This window comes from Podarcis pityusensis, assembly GCF_964106645.2.
Source record: "Podarcis pityusensis genome assembly, chromosome: 4".
Taxonomy (NCBI): domain Eukaryota; kingdom Metazoa; phylum Chordata; class Lepidosauria; order Squamata; family Lacertidae; genus Podarcis; species Podarcis pityusensis.
This window is the reverse complement of record NC_138027.1, coordinates 85,994,462-86,013,523: the sequence shown is the minus strand read 5'-3', so window position 1 is coordinate 86,013,523 and position 19,062 is coordinate 85,994,462. Positions and strand designations below refer to the sequence as shown.

At 44.2% G+C, this 19,062-nt stretch overlaps 2 long non-coding RNA genes across 3 annotated transcripts in view; both read right to left on the bottom strand.

Moving 5' to 3' along the window:
* LOC308475980 overlaps positions 1 to 19,062 on the bottom strand; it is a 1,233,414-nt gene that overhangs the window by 500,597 nt on the left and 713,755 nt on the right. The window lies entirely within an intron of this gene.
* LOC308475924 lies at positions 1,316 to 18,441 on the bottom strand. 2 transcript variants are annotated; one of them, XR_013985539.1, is made up of 3 exons: positions 18,318 to 18,441; positions 17,609 to 17,709; positions 1,316 to 1,443 (listed from the first exon to the last, which is right to left on the bottom strand). It is a non-coding gene; the product is annotated as an uncharacterized lncRNA (long non-coding RNA). The 2 variants fall into 2 exon arrangements; XR_013985540.1 differs by lacking the exon at positions 1,316 to 1,443 and adding an exon at positions 3,644 to 4,446.

Here is a 19,062-nt window from a genome sequence, read left to right as displayed (position 1 = left end):
AGATGTGTGTCCGACTGGGGACTTGGACAGTTGCAAGGTATTGATTAGCTATAATGTGATGTCAAATCTGAATAAGAAAGCACTGTGATCAAAAGCCTTTCGGCAGCGACCGGGTGCCCTCCAAAGCCAAGGGTCTGCTAATTTCTGATGAGCTCGGTTTTCCCTTTTTGTCTGAGGGAGATTTTCTCGGTTTACTCATAAAGACTCTCCCTGATAGGGAAAGTCCAGTGGGCCGTCTGTCAAAACACGCAAACGCAACCCTGTTGTCTCGGATTTGACAGGTGCTTGTTAGTTTTTCATCCCGGATCACTCAACATGCACGGGGAAGTAGAAAGGAAGATTGCTAAGAATGCCAGGCTGCTAGTCGGCTGCTTTGTTGTTTTCACCAGGAAACTCAACGGTTCCTTCTCCTTCATTAAAGGGAAACAAACCAGAAACAGACATTGTATCGGTTTTCTGGAACATGGGGACGTAAAGCAGTTTAGGACCACTTGTACACTCAAGCACCTAAAGAGAACATTTTATTCAAGGTTGCAAGGGTAATCTTCCTCTTCTTAAAATAAATAGAAATTGCATGCCAAGAAAAATGAAGTCCTTTGTGTTGCATAAACTCTGCAAGCACCCCAATTTTGCACAAATTAGGACCACAATCCATTGCACAAAACTGCATATTTAAATCTCAAGTAAATTAAAGGGGCTTTGGTAGGGATGGTTACAGAAGCTATCCCAACTAGATTCTACCCTGTTATTTTGAAGTTCTGGATTTCCATCACAGTTTCTGGATCAGAACTTGTGGGAGGAGGAATCTGTTTTGGATCTGATTCTCGGAAAGTATTTTTTCAATTTGAGTAGGCTTGCCATATGTCAGGAAAATTCCTGACACGCCCTGGTTTTCGGGTATAAAAATGGAGTCCTGGGGGAATTTTGCTGAACTGGTAAAATGTCAAGGAAAACCCGGCTGTATGTCAACGTGATGGAAAAAGCAGTGGAAACAGCTCAAAAAGCTTAAATTCACAAATCAACAATTTGGGTTTGTTCCCAAAAATAGGTCAACAATTTTGGTGGTTTCCTAAAAAAAAGCTCAATAATTTTACTTTTTGAAATATCCCAACCCTAGTTTGAGTGTGGTATATGTGTGTTAGAGAAAATTTGACTGCTATTTTTTAAAAAAGCAAACTTTAAAAAACCCACACCTTTTTATTTGTGAAATTGTGCAATGCTGAAATTGTGCAATGGCACTGTGGAAATAAATGAGGACATTTAAAGAGATGCCTAGTGGGCAGGTTGCTTTTTGTTCCGCTCACCACACATTTCTAGTCTGCAGCCTCTTTCAATTTCCTTGTGGGTAGTCTCAGAATCGTGAGCCAGATTTCTAAGAAATGGTTTTGAGGAAACCTCACGAGCAGGATCCTGGCAGCTAGGCTGTGAAATCTGGATTTCCAACTGGAATTAAACCAAAAGAGATGTACCCTGATGATGTGATCCTGGAACAATTATGGAACACAACTGTTTTGTGCTACTCATCTGTCGCTGTGCTGGGCTCTGAGACTTTAATAAACTCTGACTTCCACCCTGAATATTAGTGCAAAGCTTACATTCACAGGAGTTCCCCGCAGGGCTCCCCACGCTGCGGATAGCAGCCTGCCGCCCGTCGCGTGGGGCACCCTGAAGCAGAGCACCCCGCGCGCCGGGCAGACATCGGCCAGCCCCACAAGCTCGGGGGACAGCAGGGAGGCGCAGCGCCGCCATCCCGCTGTTCCTCAACCTGGTTCGGTTTCCCCGACCTGGCTTTGGGGGGGAAATAAAGGGGAAAAATTTTTCCTTTATTTCCCCCCCAAAAAACTAGGTGCGTCCTATGGGACGGAGCGTCCTATGGGACGAAAAATACGGTAGTTTGCGTATCTAAGTGGGCAGGTAGGGGAGATAAGTAATATGCCTTGTAAGTTGGGATACAAATGAGATAAATATGACAATTCTGATGGATGAAGCAAGGGTTAAGGTGGATACCTGTCTCCATACATGTGCACACTTTGTTAACTCTTACCAGAATGAATGAATGAATTGATTCTTACCGGAATCAATGGCACCTCTTTAAAATGGTGCTACCTGGACCATCTGAACACAGTTTCCACTGCTTTCCATGTTGATCCTGCAGGCCATCAGGCAGTCAGAACCATTTCTGCTCAGCACTGATCTCAGTAAATGTGCAATGCGCTACAGCAAATAAGGCATCAAGTATCTCACAAACATAACAGAGGCAGAATGAAATGCTCCGTGCTAACTGGCTGGTTTTGTTTGCTTACATTCACACCGCTGCAGGCCAAGCTGCTTTCAGTACAATCGAGGTGGATTTAAACATTTGTGTTGTCCAGGCTCCAGTCTGCAATGTGCATCCCTAAGCAACTCTGGGCTATTAACATGTCTGCTTGTCTTTTTTGATTAACCAGTCCCTCTTCTGCACTCTAGTAAATGGACAGAACCTATGTCAATGTACCTCCTTCAAATTTACATGGTCCAAGGCTTCCAGGTCACAACCCAAAATTTTGCCTTTTTCCTAGAGTCAAGGGCAAGAAATTCAGCAAAGGTACCTTCTCCCACTCATTGGTTCCCTGGTACTTGCAGCCATCCATATCCCCAGAACCACTTTTGTGTTCTAGAGCAGGAAGGACTACGTAGAATCAGATACAGCTACTATATCTTCTTTAAAGGGGCAGAGCAAAACTCTCCAATGAGACCTGGCAACCAGTCTAAGGGCACAGCAGGTCCCATTTGACTGCTTGGCCACTTCCCAAAGCTCTCCTGCTCCATCCTAGCCCAGCTCATAGTTGTAAAACCTTCATGGAAGCTGAGATATACCGTATTTTTTGCTCTATAAGACTCACATTTTCCCTCCTAAAAAGTAAGGGGAAATGTGTGTGCATCTTATGGAGCTAATGCAGGCTGCGCAGCTATCCCAGAAGCCAGAACAGCAAGAAGGATCACTGCTTTCGCTGCGCAGCGATCGCTCTTGCTGTTCTGGCTTCTGGGATTCAGAATATTTTTTTTCTTGTTTTCCTCCTCCAAAAACTAGGTGCGTCTTATGGTCTGGTACGTCTTATAGAGCAAAAAAATATGGTGTATAGATATATAAAAAATGTCCAGTAGCACCTTAGAGACCATCTTAGTTTGTTCTTGGTAAAAGCTTTTGTGTGCATGCACACTTCTTCAGATACACTTCTTCAAATTCACGGAAGCTATTATGGATAGCCTAACTTCCTGGATCTCATTACCCTGGGATTCTGTGAATTAAACTGTCTTCCGGTCCATGACCAGGCCCATTTGCTCAGTTTTATATAGTTTTAACCTATTGGATGGCTATTGGATGGCATGAGAGCAAAGTCAATAAATAAACTTGCAACATCAAGGACACTGGGTAATACATGCTGTTGGTTGCAAAAACGTGCCACCAAAGTCCGCTCATGAGGAGGCTATTAGTAAGAATGCAAGGGTGCTCCAGGAATCTTCCCAAAATGCAGGATTTGTGGCTTTTTCTTTTCACATTTTCTTTTTTTAAAAAAACAAAAACCCCAGATATTTATTTATTTATTACTATGCATTACCAGGCAAAATTGCATTCAAAATGTCTACATTAAGGGGGTGAAATCATTGAAATGCTGCTGAATTTTCACGAGGACTTTAAAAAAAAAATATAACAAGCCGATGTGAAAATGTATTTTCTTCCCCCCAAAAGGAAATTTTCATGTGCTTTCTTATGACGCCGCTTCCGAACGTAACGAGCGTGCTTTGACTGGAAACAAAAATGAAGTACAAGGTCGTCTTTATAAAGCTGTTATCAAATCGCTTTTGAGTACGTCAGAGAGAAGTAAAAGATTCCTTTCCCTCATCTACCTGGGCCCTCTGCCTTTCTTTTCCAGCTCTTGGAAATGTAGCTGCTGCTGCCCTCCCAGCAGCGCTTCGTAGTCAAGCTGCCACATTCAATTTCCTTCCTCTTGCAAAATAAAAATAAAAAAAGAGAGGGGAGGGGGAAATCCAGACTCTAGAAGAGCTTCCAGCATTTCTCTTGCACCGTGAGTGTATTTAAAGATGAATGATGGCGATAAACTGGTGCTAAAAGGACGACTTTGAGGAAAGGGGTCACATTTAGAGCTTTGCCTTTTATCCTTTACACTGTATTCTGGGATTGTCATGTGGTGGGTTGCTGTTTTTTTTTTTAAAAAAATGTAATGTATCCATTAGCTTAGAATGCTGCATCTCCATAAAACATCGTGGGAGATTCAGCATTGTGAAAAAAGGAACACATATATAAAGGGGGCGCCCTTTATTTTGTAACATTCCAGCTCCGTTCAAATTCTATAGGACAAAAAGAAAGAAAGGAAAGAAAGACCCATAGATTTAAATTTGATTGTTGACTGGCTGGTCAAAGTGCTCTGGGTGGCACATGTAAAGCTGAAACAAGATGCAAATAACACGTTTAAAATCTATCAGTTCCATTTCCTGCCTAAAATACAGCACAATCAGAATAACAGAGGGCTTGCCCACACTTTCATTTGTCTTGTGCCTAGAAAGCATGGATCTGAGTGGCTTTCCACTTGACCCATGCTTTTTACGGATAGTTCAAGCAGTTTTCCACTCACCCTGCTCTTTTCCCAGGAAAAACCCACTCTTTAGTGCTAAATCGGAGCAAACGTCAAACCAGAGAAAACCTGAATGGCCTTTTGCTCTGATTGAGCGCTAAAGAGCAGCCTTCCCCAGAGTTTAAAATGTTAATCCCTAGAATACCCACTGTAGGTCACTCCGATGACCACAGTCCTCATGCACATCCCAGCTGAAAAAGAGAGGTATAAAGCTGAAAAATTAGGGATGGTTCAGAGCTGAACCCTGTGGGAGACTGGCCATCTAAGAGTTATTTCAGGCCACTTTCCTGAATGTTCAGATTCCATTAAAAGCGGGGGGACCATGAAATTCCTGAACCTATTCGCCCATTGAACTCACTAGAACTTTCTTTGGAGTAAATATGTTTCATTTTTGTTATGAAGTTATTGTAAGAACAATGTGGCCTCTTACTACCCCCCCCCTTTTTTTTGCTGAATAAGGGGGGAAATGGTGAACTTAAGTCTCCCTGATGTCAGTGAGGAAGCATGGTGAAGTCCAACTCTAAGTCTAATTAACCCGTGATATGTGAAAGAGGTTTGAACATTTGACAGTGCTGGATATGTAAACGAGCCTTCTTCTTTATCTGTTTTATGGATTCATTTCTAAAATGCCTCTCTTGCCCTTCAGCAGCCAATTGGCATTCCAGGGATAGCTGCCAAGATGCATCCCCCCCCCCCCCCCAGTTCTATTTATGAAAGCCTTGAAAAAGGGCATTCTTAATTTGTGAAGAAGCTATCAAGATTAAACCTCAATATACATTTATTCCCTGTACTTGAGTCACAAGGACCACTGTCAAGAGATGCACTCCAGCTTATGGTGTGGACTCTGAGGGAGATGGGATGGAAGGACCAGGGGCTACTAAAGTGGTAGTCGACCAGGTCACATCCTTACTACACATTTAAAGCACTATGATACCACTTTAAAGAGTCATGACTTCCCCCAAAGAATCCTAGGAGTTGTGATTTGCTAAGGATGCTGAAAGTTGTCAAGAGACCCCCCCCCATAGAGCTACACTTCCCAGAATTCCCTGGGAAGAGGGATTGTTTGTTAAACCAATCATAACTCTGTGAGAGGAAGAAGGGCACATATATTTCTTGTAAAACCCCTTAGAGGTTCTATTTAGCAGTGTATAAAGGTAAAGGTAAAGGGTAAAGGGACCCCTGACCATTAGGTCCAGTTGTGACCGACTCTGGGGTTGCGGCGCTCATCTTGCTTTATTGGCCGAGGGAGCCGGCGTACAGCTTCCGGGTCATGTGGCCAGCATGAGTAAGCCGCTTCTGGCAAACCAGAGCAGTGCACGGAAACTCCATTCACCTTCCCGCAGGAGCAGTACCTCTTTATCTACTTGCACTTTGACATGCTTTTGAACTGCTAGGTTGGCAGGACCAGGGACCGACGAACGGGAGCTCACCCCGTCACGGGGATTTGAACCGCTGACCTTCTGATCGGCAAGTCCTAGGCTCTGTGGTTTTACCCACAGCGCCACCTGCGTCCCTTCCGCCACCTGCGTCCCTTCAGTATATACATTTTGTCAAATAATGTATAGTGCATATGTGGTCACAAGGCCTCTTTCAAAAGGATTCCGGGCCTTGAAAATGTGATGCAATGCTTTCAGTTCTAAGTGCTTAGAGAGCCTACAAAGGTAGAATGGTCAATTGCTGCAGGCTTTCACCTTACAGCACATGGAGGTCAACAGGACCAGGGAACAGGGGCTCAGCAAACCAGCAAGCAAGACCTGCCCCTCTTCCATGTTTGACATTGAAGACTTGAACAGGGATCGAATTAGTGATGGTGCAGAAAGTAAGAGGCACAGTTGTGGAACCCCCTTCCCAAAGGAAGTTCTCCAAGCCTCATCCTTTCCTGCCTTTAAGAAGCAGATGAAGATGAAATTCTTTATGAAGGGCTTTTAATGGTAGCTAGCATGTTAATGCTGACTGCTGGACAGAACTGAATGTGTCTTACGGGTGCCTTGTTTTAATTGCCTGCCTATGACTCTCTTGGAGAGGGTTCATTTCTCTCCTAAGGTCAGCAAGAGAAGAAGTGGTGTCCACTGCCCATTAGCCTCTGTATGTAAGCATGTTAGAAAATGAATATTTCAAGAGCCCCTAGTAAAAATACAGGGACTTAAAAGGGAGATGTCAAAGAACCTTATGAGATTCATAAATCCTTTGTGAAGCGTGTGTGTGTGTAGCAGTGGAATTCAGTGCTCAAGCCATTTATTACCATACAGGGGAGCTGAAAAGCAGCCCTGCATGGAACCCGACACTCCCGTGCCGAGTAAAACCGACCCCGAAGAAATATTCAGTGTTGTGTTACAGGCTCTGAAAACATAGCAAATGGCAGGATCCTCCCCCCCTTTTAAAGAGTCCTCACTCTTGTTCAATAACTTCAGCTGTCAGAGCCCAGAGCCGAATCAAACAGAATTTCAGAGAATCAAAAGGGGTCGTCTCTTAGCAACTCTGTCAACAAATTTAAATTGCTGCATAGCATGGGCTCCTCTGCAAATCATTTGCATGCGAGATTTGTAAACATGACTTTCCATTGTGCATCCTGTTGTTATGGTGGGTGGAGAATCGGAGGGGTGGGGTGGGGGGCTGCTCAGCCAAAAGGGCAGTAAAGGGAGAAGCACCACCATCAAAACCGTCACAAACAGATTGTAGAATCAGTCTCCAATGAATTCCATCCACCTTGCTTGTGAGATTACTCGCATATATTGCAGTGTTTCTTGCTTTTCCACAACTAAAAACATTTTGGATTTCTTTGCATACTTCAATATGGAGCCTAATTTAGGCATCGTTAGACTGGTTTTGCTATATTTCTCACAAACCAAAGTGGCCAGTGCCACTTAGTGGAGCTGATTTCTCCAAAGGCAGGTGCGTATTTGGCTGAGATATTCCCCACTGCAGTAAATCAGTTTGTGTCGTTTGGTTCTACAGGTTCAATAAACACAGCCTCTGTTCTGGAAAAGACCTGTGTGTGTTATTGAGCCCATGTGTTGAAGACATACTACAACTATGGCTTCTCGATTCTAGTAGGCAAGACTCTTGGAACCAGTGTTTGAAATTTGCCAGGCACCAGGCATATTTTGCACCTGGCTATTGGCCACTTGCAACCAAGTGAAGTTGCCCGGGTGCCAGGATGGCACCTGAGGTCTCCACCATCTGAAGATGGGGATGCTTGGATCGGGACTGTTTTCACACATTAGCAACACATCCTGTAGAATTATATCTGTTATATTTTATCTGCACGATCATAAAGAATTTCAGGAACCAAAAAATTGTATTGGAAAAAAATGACTTTCGGTTAAGGTTAACCCAGGAGGCTTGCTATCAAGTCTGAATAGTAGACAGGCATTCCTGAACCCATTGTGAAAAAATGTTCTGCCTTTGGCACCAATGGGAGTTTCCTCTGAAATGCAAATAGCAGCTGGGAAGAGATGATTGCCCTAGGGTGGTAGCAGGTAGGACAAGAGTTAACCCTTTCCCAAGGCTGCTCAGGCTTATAATCTACATTTCAGCAATTAACATCACATACAATTTGGCCCTTCTAAACCTGCACCTGGGACCAGCTTGTTGTTGTTGCAGAAGTCCTCCTCATCTTATTATGGTACAATATATATAATATTTATAAATATGCTTTTAAATGCTCCCAAATAATTATTCCGTTCAAATAAAATCAGCAAATTAGATGCAAGATTGAGGGGGGCTGAGCTCCATCCCAACGAATATTACAGTGCTGTAGAGGCCTCTGCCCCGTGGACTTGGCGGGCCTGCAAGAGAATGAGAATTCTGGGAAATGGGTTGAGAGAAGAAGGCTTGCATGGCAGTGAAGAAATGGGCTGGAGAGGGTTCTTTGTGGCACCACCAAGAGCAGAGCAGAAAAAAACAGAGAGAAAGAGGAAAACCCAAGAAGAGAAAGACGCTTTTGTGCTGGGTGAAGTGAGGAATATGTGGGCCTCCAGAAATCATTTGACTGCCAGTCCCATCAATCCTGACCACTGACCATGCTGGCTTGGGCTTATGAGACTCAGAAATCCAGCAACAGCTGCCACAAGTCCTTACAAGTTCACCCATAATGAATAAAATCTTGACCACAAAGCCACTTCCGAGCTGGAGAGGAGGATGGGTTGCGGGCTTCATGCCCTCCCCCCACGTGCGCAGGGGCTGGCTTGCAGCCCCCGCAAGATCGGGAATTCCTCGCACGCGTCATCTCCCTTGCCAGCCAATTGGCTGGCCCGGGAGCCGTGGCCCGCACTATTTAGGGCTGGCGCGGCCGAGGATTTCCCTCTTTCTCCAGCGCCCCAGCTGCTCTGGTTTCCCACCCTCCCACCCTTTAGGTTTGGCTCTTTGACATTGCTATGGACTTCGGTTGGTCGCCGTCAAGGGGCCTGGTAGGATTTTTTTCCACTTGGCAAATTGGCACCAGCCATTTGGTTTTTCACCTACCTCGTAGCAAATCGTCACAACGACCTCGGCATTGGCGGTTAGGCATTGGTAAGGGTATTGTTATGCAGATGAGTGGGGGGGAGGAAGCGCCATCACCTTCTCCCATATCGAAGGGTAGTCCGGTAAAGGATTCCAGGGGGGCGTTGCCCTGTCCGAAGCCTATGGAGGTGTGGGCCTAAGGCACGCCCCCGAGCGGTGACCCCGGGGGAGCTCCTAGTTGATGTACATCAGCAGGACTCCCCCTACTGGTGGTTAATCCTTGCCGGTCTTCAAGCAATCAGGCTGAAGCCGGTTAGACGATAGGACCAATGCCTAAGCCAATACCGCTCAATTCCTGTAATCAATAAAGTTGTGGCCTATTTTCGCCCATTAACCTAAAATACTGGTGTCCTGTGTCTTTATTTCCGAGGGGGAGGCGGGAACTCGCCACTCAAGCACACACCATTTAAATGGCAATGCCCACCAACTTTTTTGGGAGGACTCCCTCAAATATTTTATGTGGGCCCTTTGTTAGTTCCTATGCACCAGATGTTGCCCAGGTCATGCTCTGGCTTAGGAACCCAGGATTTAGAAGGGTCCCCTGCAGGCCTGACTTCCAGTTTGCTCACTTACCACCAGGTCTAGCTCTCATCTGCAGTGGCCAGCTAGGCATCTGCCTCCACTATCTCTGACAAGGACCAAGGCAAATACCTTATTCTCAGAGCCAGGCATTCCAGGTGAGGTAGTCAGGCACTGCCTGTTCATTGGTTGCAGTTTGCCTCATAATTTTAATCTTAGAATTTTCAAAAAGCTGCTTAAATGTCTTTCTAGCCACCATGACAAACCACGGCAATGGCAATGGCATTCTTCTGGCCATCTTTCTGAGGTTGCCTAATTCTAAGAAGATCTGTCGCTTCTCAGGGCCCCGAAGTTGATTTCAGTTTCTCATTTCCACATTAGATTGCAATTTTATTCTTCAAAACTTCCTCATGAAAATTCATCAGCATTTTAGTGCAATTTTCTTCCAATATGCACATCTCTGCAAAGCAAGTTTGCCTAATATAATGGCTCTTGATAGGTTTTCACTAATACTGTATATGCGTTTTACATGCAAACTTTAATATGACATATGCATGTGTGCACATCTGACTTGGATGGAGAACCACATTGCGAAATCTTGAGAACCGTGGATTTCGAAGGACGACAGTTTGTGTGTTGTTTGGGAAGGTGAGAATGAGGTAAGTTCACCTTTAAATCCTCAGTTTTGACTCACCAAAGCATGTGTTGCAATGTATTTGTTACTCATTTCTAAGATGTCCTGAACACTCTTGTTTTTGCTACAACACACTGACACAGATATCCCTATGGAATTAAAAACTATTATCTGTCTCCAGCTGTTTTGTTTGAGTAGAATCCATATTAGGAAGGAAGGAAGGAAGGAAGGAAGGAAGGAAGGAAGGAAGGAAGGAAGGAAGGAAGGAAGGAATTGAAGCATATGGTGCTACTGAAGAGAAAGCAACATGAATATCTGTAATGCTCAATTGGCTCCCAGATGTTTTCTTAAACTGCAATGAACGTTTGAGTTTATTATACTAATATAGGCCCTGCCATGTCTTTAAATTTATGGCTTCAAATGAGTGGAGTCAATGTCATTATTAGACTGGATGCTGGTCAATACTAAAAGCCCTTCATTAGTTACAAAAGACAGAAATGGTTCTGCATTATAGATTTTTTTCTCTCTTTTTAATTGTCAACCGGGATCTGCATTTCCTTTGGACAGGCTTTACCGAAAAGCAGGCGAAGATATTAGCATATCTTTTGACCGTCTCCCTCCACAGCATACGGAATTCAGGTGAAATTTCTCACATTTTCTGTGAGGCTCAGAATCATATAAACAAACCTTTAAAGCAGGCTTCCTCAACCTCGGCCCTCCAGATGTTTTGAGACTACAATTCCCAGCATCCCAGACCACTGGTCCTGCTAGCTAGGGATCATGGGAGTTGAAGGCCAAAAACATCCGGAAGGCTGAGGTTGAGGAAGCCTCTTTAAAGGTTGTGGTCATGCAACCCAAGCAGAAGTGCACTATGGGAAGTTTGCATCGAACACTTCTAAAACAGAAACTTGCCCCACTATTACCTGATAATTCATATGTGACTCCCTGGATCCCGAATTGCTATCCATTTCCCCAGGAAAACAGAAACTGCGATCTTAACGACTCGCTCATTCCATGGTCTCCAATGATTAAGGTTGAGATCCTGTGCCCAGGTAAGGTTGTTTATTTTTGTACTGATCTGAAAGATTCACCGGGAGCCTTTCTAGAAAACTGGGAGTGGGATATTGTGGAGAGAGAATGTTAAGGGGTAAAAGCAGAGCAGAAGGAAAATAAATGTTTGGGGTGATTTGGAGGGGGAGAGACAAGAGGAATCTCAGGGTTTTCAGCAGTGAGGCAGGGCTGACTCACAAAAGCAACAATGGCAGAATTGCTTCCCCCCTCCTCTCTTGGCTTAAAAGAAAATCTCCCCACTGCTCCAGTACCTGGTGAGCTGCCTTTTCGATTCATGAGCCTGCTTTATTTGTCTATGCTCCCTGTGCAATTCTGGGGCTCTAAATCACACAAGAGACCTACACAGCTTCCCCTCTACCGAAGTTCAACAACCGACATATGTAGAGGAGCAAGAGCAGTGGTGGCGATCCAATGGAGGAGGCAGGGAACATGCCTCCCACTCTTCTTCTCAAAAGACTCTCCTTCCTGGGAGGTTTATAAACAGAGGTTGGACAACCATCAGGGATTCGTTAACAGCGATTCCTGCATTGCAGGGAGCTAGACTAGATGACCCTTGGGATTCCTCCTGATTCTACAATTCTATGATGCTACGATGATAACCATGTGAGAGGAGTGCCTGAACAGGGCTGTATATGCAACTGAATGTCACATCTAGTTTGCCCCCGTCCCAGATGCAACTCCCTCAGAAATGTCCCCAGTCAGTCTTACCTTAAATCTTTCAAACTTCTTAGCTACAACAGCTATTTCTTACCCTCCAACATTTCTCCAATGAAAATAGGGACGTCCCGTTCCATAATGATCACTTTACTATTTCTATCCCACACATCTCACTGGGTTGCCCCAGACACTCTGGGCAGCTTCCAACATGTATAAAACATAATAAAACATTAATTTTTTTTAAAAAACTTCCCTATGCAGGATTGCCTTCAGGCAGCTTGGGGATCGGATAACTCCATAACCTCCAACATTTCTCCAGTGAAAATAGGGACATCCTAAGGAAAAGTGGGACATTCCAGGATCAAATCAGAAACTGGGACAGGTTCTCTAAATCAGGGACGTCCCTGGAAAATATGGACACCTGGAGGGTCTGCTATTTTCTTTTCTGTTTTCTCTCCTAACCTCTACTCACTACGGTGAACTTTTTTTTGGGGGGGGGGATGCAATATTCAGGTTTCAGGAACTGCCAGCCATTGCCACACATGGTGGACCCCATAACTGCAGCCTTCTGAAGAAGAACTTTCCTTTTCTGGCTTGGCTGTACCTCCTCAGCAGGTTAATTGTTCTACTGGGCAGGAAGAACTTCCTTTTCCAGCTAAGCCTTCTTCAAGCAAAGAGGTCTACCTGAGCACTAGCGCGTCTTACATTTCTGGGCTTGTGTCTCAGTCCTGACTTGTTCTCTGGACCTGCTCCCTTATTTGCCCTCTGACCCAGATTGTCCCATGATCTGGACTCCTGACTTGTTCTCCAGCTCTCCCTTCTCATTTGCCTTCTGATCCTGCCTGCTCTTCCATCCTGAGCCCAAGTTTCTGGCTCTCTCCACCTGGTGCCCAAAGCCTGCCTCTGACAAAAGCTTGGTAGATTAAATAAACAAATCTATGGATCAGATTTTCTTGTTGTTGTTTACAAAAGCCCTGCAGTCCGTTAAAGGGGGGAAAGCCCTGCAATTGACTTAATTCTGGCACTGTATAATGACAGTAATTTTAAAACAATGAACGTCACACAATTTGGTTAAGATGTGTTTGCTTTGCTTTGTTTTTTAAAAGCATCAAGCCAATGTAGAGGAAAATAAATCCATATAATACCACAGATTTACATCTTGCAATCCCATGGCTCTTGCATTTCATAAAAAAAACTACCTAATCGCCATCCATTTTTATCCCGCAAGCAGAAGTTGAACAATAAACCACTTTTGTAAGTATTATTATTATACTGGGGGGAGGGAATCAGTTGGCAAATGTGATGGTCTTAATAAAGGAGAAGTCTAAGCTGAAGTTGTAATGGTTGATCTGAAGTGATTGGTTGCTGGGTGGCAACTTTCTCTTCCTTAATTATAAAAAAATACAATTACTGTCTTGTAATTTTTATTTATTTTTTTAACCCGAGCCTATCTTAAAAAAAAACAACAACCCTGAAGAGCTAGGAGAACTCTTATTTCTCTTCCACAGCTGATTAGATCAGCCATGCCACCCCTTCAGAATTTTCTCTCTCTTCAGATTGGTTTTGATAGTAATTACTTGGGAAGTGTTTGATCTCAATGATGAATACATGATTAGTTTTTCATGAAACCAGTCAACCACACCAACTCGGCACTACTCATGTGAGACCTTGTTGATTTAGCTGTTCGAAAGAACATATTCCGTCTTGCTGCAGTTATGGGATGGCGGTCTTTGGGGAAAAAAGGGTGGGGAAAGGGCAAGTTTATGGGTAATGATATTGCAGCGACAGATATTTAAGGTTTGCTAATTCTCGACTCAATTATGTTCATTCCTCCCTCCACCGCCCTGCCTGCTGCCTGGCTACAGAAGCAATCCGAGAGGCAGAATACATTTCTTCCCTTTTTCAAAAAGAGGTTTCTTGACACCATTGTCATCTGCGAAACCCTTGGAGGGCTTTGCCCTGATGAATAATATTTCATATGGGGAATGTTTATGTGATTTTCACGGAGTGATAACCCCGCCGCCATCTAACTTTGATGCATGGAGATTGCTGCTTTTCCCTACTAAAGTGCTTTTACACACCACCTCCTGCAAATTGACAAGAGTTGGAAATGGAAGACTCACACAAGTTGGGCTCATCTTGGGGAGGGGGTGGGCAAGAAAAGATCCTATCTATTGGACACAATCTGTTTTATTTATTTAAGAAGCATCTTTGGCAAAATAAATAAAAGCTTTCGATTTATTATCATTATTATTATTTTCTGGGTTTTCAAAAACCTCAGCTAAGGTACGTTTTTAAAAGGAGACACATGCGATTAAATTTCTTTCTCTCAGACTCTTAAGGTGCCGGGTTTCTTCATAATAAACACCAGTCTGGTAGCAATATATTCATGGGCTCGAATGCCATATAATATGTGGTTGCATTGTAAAAAACACACACATATATGTGTGCATTCAGGAAATCAGTTCTGTGCAATCATTTCATGGGTGCAATAAAAGCAAATGCTGTTGGCAATAATTTGCTACTGGTTCTTAAGCTGAGGGCAGTGAAGTGTCAGAGGGGGTGGGTCTTTTCAGCACATGCCCGCTCTTCTCCACTCAGGCCCAGCAGGGCCGGCTTACCCATAGGCGCTAGGAATGCGGGGCACCCGGGCGCCGGGCTCTCAGGGGCGCCAGGCCGAGAGTCCAGGGCCAAGATTTGGAGTTTGGAGATTGAAGAGTCAGGTCAGTTGACAGCTGCTGCCAAGCGAAACAGAACCCGTCAGAGCGCTGCAGGCTTTTCTGCTGCGGGCGCTGAGGCCGCCCTCCTGCTCTCTTGTGCGCCTGGGATTGGCGGGCCATCTAGAGGCCCACCGAGCACACGTATGCTGCTCACACGAGGCGTGCAGCTCCCTCACAAGCCTCTGTGGGGATTGCTCTCCTCCTGTAGCGGCATGGGAGAGAGTTGCCCCCCCCCCAAAAGCTAAACAACTCTAAGCTGCCCCCTAAAAAAATCTGAACAACTTTGGCCTGCCCACCCCCCAAAATTGGAGGCGCTGGGCAGTTTTTTGCACCCCGGCGCCACATATGCGAAAGATGGCCCTGAGACCCAGTGAGAATCGTGTCAGTAACCAGAACACCTGAAGAGGGTTATTGTTTTATCCATATGGTATAACAACACATAGGTAGTAGGGCTGGGCGGTATCTGGTTTTCAACATTGTGATATATCACCAGCTAAACATTGCAATATACTGATATATCGAGATGTCTGGAATAAGGATGGAGCTATATAGAGGCATTGGCTGGCTTCACGGTTTTCCCCGCATCGTGATTTTTGCGTGTGCGTGCACACACACACACACACAATTCATTATATATTGCCAGGTAAAAAATTATGAAACCGATATCATGATACAAACTTCAAACCAGTTTTGGTCAAAATATCGTCCAGCCCTAACACACATCATGATTCAGGATATATTGTCAGGTCAAAAATTACGACTCTATCTATTAGGGCTGGGGGGTATATCGTCCAAAACTGGCGTTAGTAGCTTCTAACGAATCAGTAAACATCTTCTTCTTCTTCTTTTTAGCAATGCCTTTATTGTATTTAATCCCTCAAAATCCTCTGAGGGTTGGATCGTTTCATAGATGAGAAACTGAAACAAGAGATCATGACTTGCTCAATGCTGCTACATTATGAGTCCATAGCAGGAGTTGGTCTAAGGCAGAGTGTGGTGGGCAAAATCTGTGGGTGAGTTAACTTCTGGGTTCCGTCAGTGGAAGCCAGTGCAAGGACTCTTGCTAGTCCAAAGGCATTTCCCCTTTCTCCTCCGCCCCACCATCTGCTCCAAATGGTCAGCAGAACCTCCAGACCAGCATCTGGGGGAGATGATGATGATGATTTATTATGATTTATACCCCACCCATCTGGTGGGGTTTCCCCAGAGATTTTTCTGTCAGACAAGCAGAAATGCTTGCACCAGTGAAATTATCTGCTTAGTGCTATGTTGAGTGCTGCCCTTAAGCTTGGACTGGGGAAAGATCCCTCCTCCCTGCAGCGGGCCAGGGTTTTCCTGCTTAACCAACCTCACAGGGTGGTTGTGAGCGCTGTACCAAATAAGGCACAAGAAGACGACTCGCTCCGAGGAAGACGACTGGCTGAAATTGTTACTTTCGGGTACTTTGAGCCCTTTGTTTATTCTGCTTCACACATACATATTTGTCACCTGTCCGTAGACTCGAGAGATAACTAGCATGTGTGAATCAGAAAGGGGCCGATCTAAACATTAAGGAAAGGTAAGACAAAAATGCCCAATTAATTTCCTTCGGTTTCACCTTATTGCAGCCTCTGATTACCCCCCTTTTATCAATGAGGATGCGCTGTAACTACCCATTGACCCATCCTAACTATTTCTCTGGAACACGATCCATTCCCCCACCACCACCAAGGTGAAATATTTCCCTTCTCTTACTGCTTTTTTTTTGCCAGGAGAGAAGCCGGAAGAATTCATTTGTATGTATCCCGTACAACTGACCTCTTCCTGCCTCTTCTGCCCTCCAACCTCAATTGCATTTGGGAACTTGAGAATCAAACAAAGGAATCAGAGCCGTAGATAGACTACTGTAAACAAATTATTTTTCTACTGAAACAGGGTCACAGAACATTCTTAAGGGAAATTTGAGAAACTATAACCTGGATCAGATATGGGATAAAGCAATTTAAAAAGCCCCTCTGATATGAATCCAAGCACAGGGTACAAGCCAGCGCTAAGTTCTCCTGTGCTAGTTTATCTGGATTAGAGCCAGACGTAGTTCATGCTTAGAGTAGACCTACTGAAAGGAATAGGACTGAAATAAATGGGACTCACCTAAGTCTCATTGATTTCAATTTGTCTACTCAAAATATAACTGCTTTTTTTTTTTTTAATTTCTGGACAGGGATTGTGTTGTTTCTGTACAGAATTTGCTGCTTTACTTCCCAGAACCACTTGAACATTTAATGGGAGAGGTATTATGCTAGGAGATGCTAGGTGTACCTGAAGGAACATCTCCACCACCATCATTCAGCCTGGACACTGAGGTTCACCTCTGAGTGCGTTCTGGCAGTTTCCTCATTGCAAGAAGTGAGGTTACAGGGCCTTCTCTGTATTTGTGCCCTGTGGAATTGCCCTTCCATCAGATGTCAAGGAAATAAACAACTATCTGAAAATATATATATATATATATATTATATATATATATATATATATATTGCCTGGCGTGCTCTGGTCCATGGGGTCACGAAGAGTCGGACACGACTAAACGACTAAATAACAACAACAACAACAACAACAACAACAACATATATATATATATATATGTGTGTGTGTGTGTGTGTGTGTGTGTGTGTGTGATTAAGTCAGGTGTGATTCTTCCCATTGCTGAAGGGTTGATTCATACATGTATGCTCATCAATGTGGCCGAAGCCTCAGACAATGACTTGCATGCATGAATAAACCTTCACATGTCAAACTATACAAATAGGTTTCAAATCACTTCTCATTGCAATGTTTCTCCAGTGAGTAAGTGAGCGGCCATGCATTCCCTTTACTTCAAATGCAGTACTTACTCCAGTGAGAAAGTGGGTGAGCTCCCATTCAGCCATCATCTGTTCACTAATCGAGTGATGTTTTTGCATGTGTGAACAGGCCCCGAAGTAGACCTAGAGCACTTACAACCACAGGAAAAGGGGGGAAGAGCGCAAAGGAGATTTATACTATATTGAACAGGATTTTCACTTAAGTTAATTTCCCCCCACCTCATAAGTTCCGTGTAAAGAGAAATCTTTCTGATACAAGCCTCGATTAATGACTTGCTGGTTTAATGTCACTCTTATCAACAAGTGAAGATGAAAAGCTTGTCAAAAATATGTATCCATCTCACAGATTAAAAGATTATTTCCTGAAGTATATTCACAAAGAAAATCAATGTGAAAGCCACCCTGTGAGATGGGTTTGAGGGGTGGGTGGTTGCTATACACTTCAGAGATAGAGAGGTTCTGTCTCCCCACATCAGTCCTTTCGGATCTATTTCAGGTACTGATTAACAACCACAAAAACATCTGGCCCATGACACGGATTCTGGTTGAGACACAGTGGGAGGCACATATGAGCAGTTTTCCATGCGCAGACTCATAAGCCTACGCCCAATAAGCACCCTTTCCCCTTTAACATGAATGTATTTTCTAGGAATCAGAGTTGGCTCCAGGCATTCTGCAGCCTGAGACGAAGAGTTTTCCCTGCTTGCCCCCTTAAACAACCCCCTGTACAGAAACCTACGGGACAGGTGATCGAATCGCACTTCAACAGTGGCAACAGGGCCGTGTCCTCCACTCAGTGGCATAGCGTGGGTTGCCAGTGCCCAGGGTGTGTGGAGTACACATGTACATTCAACTGCCTAATGGCATCTGCATCACCTAGGAGATTGCAGCCACAGAGATAATAAAAGAAGAGTCATTCTGTCGTCTGGAGAGGTCACTTCCTGGTTTGCATGCAGAAGCTGTTTTCAACGGAGCTTAGCAACACATGTGGTGGAGGCCTGGCAAGGCTGGAAGCTGAGTAAAAGACAATCTTAAAGGGCCTCCAAAGTCATCCTAACGCACCCTAGTTATCCAAGTCTCAATTCAAGCATTACATTTCTCAGGTGGTTTCTGCCCTTTCTGATAGGTTTTGGAGCCAAACTGTAGTATCTGAAATTCTGCATCCAACTAGAAGAATATGGGATGTTAAAGTATTTCTTCCTTTTACCTGTCCCCAAAGTGTTCTTAAAAAAGAATAAGAAGTAGATTTGCTGGTTGAGAATGGCAGAGCACTTTGATCCACTTCAATTGCGCAAACCTAAATTTCCAGTAGGTACTTGAATTCCTCCCACACAAAAAAGGAAAAACACAGAGGTACCTTTACTGAGAACACAACCAATATTCCCCTGTAATTTCAACTCACTGGCGAAGACTAGTTGGAATGAGCAAGCTCTGTTTTGCTCAAGAAAGTTTGCCCACCATTCTTGAACTGGCCCAGTAAGCCT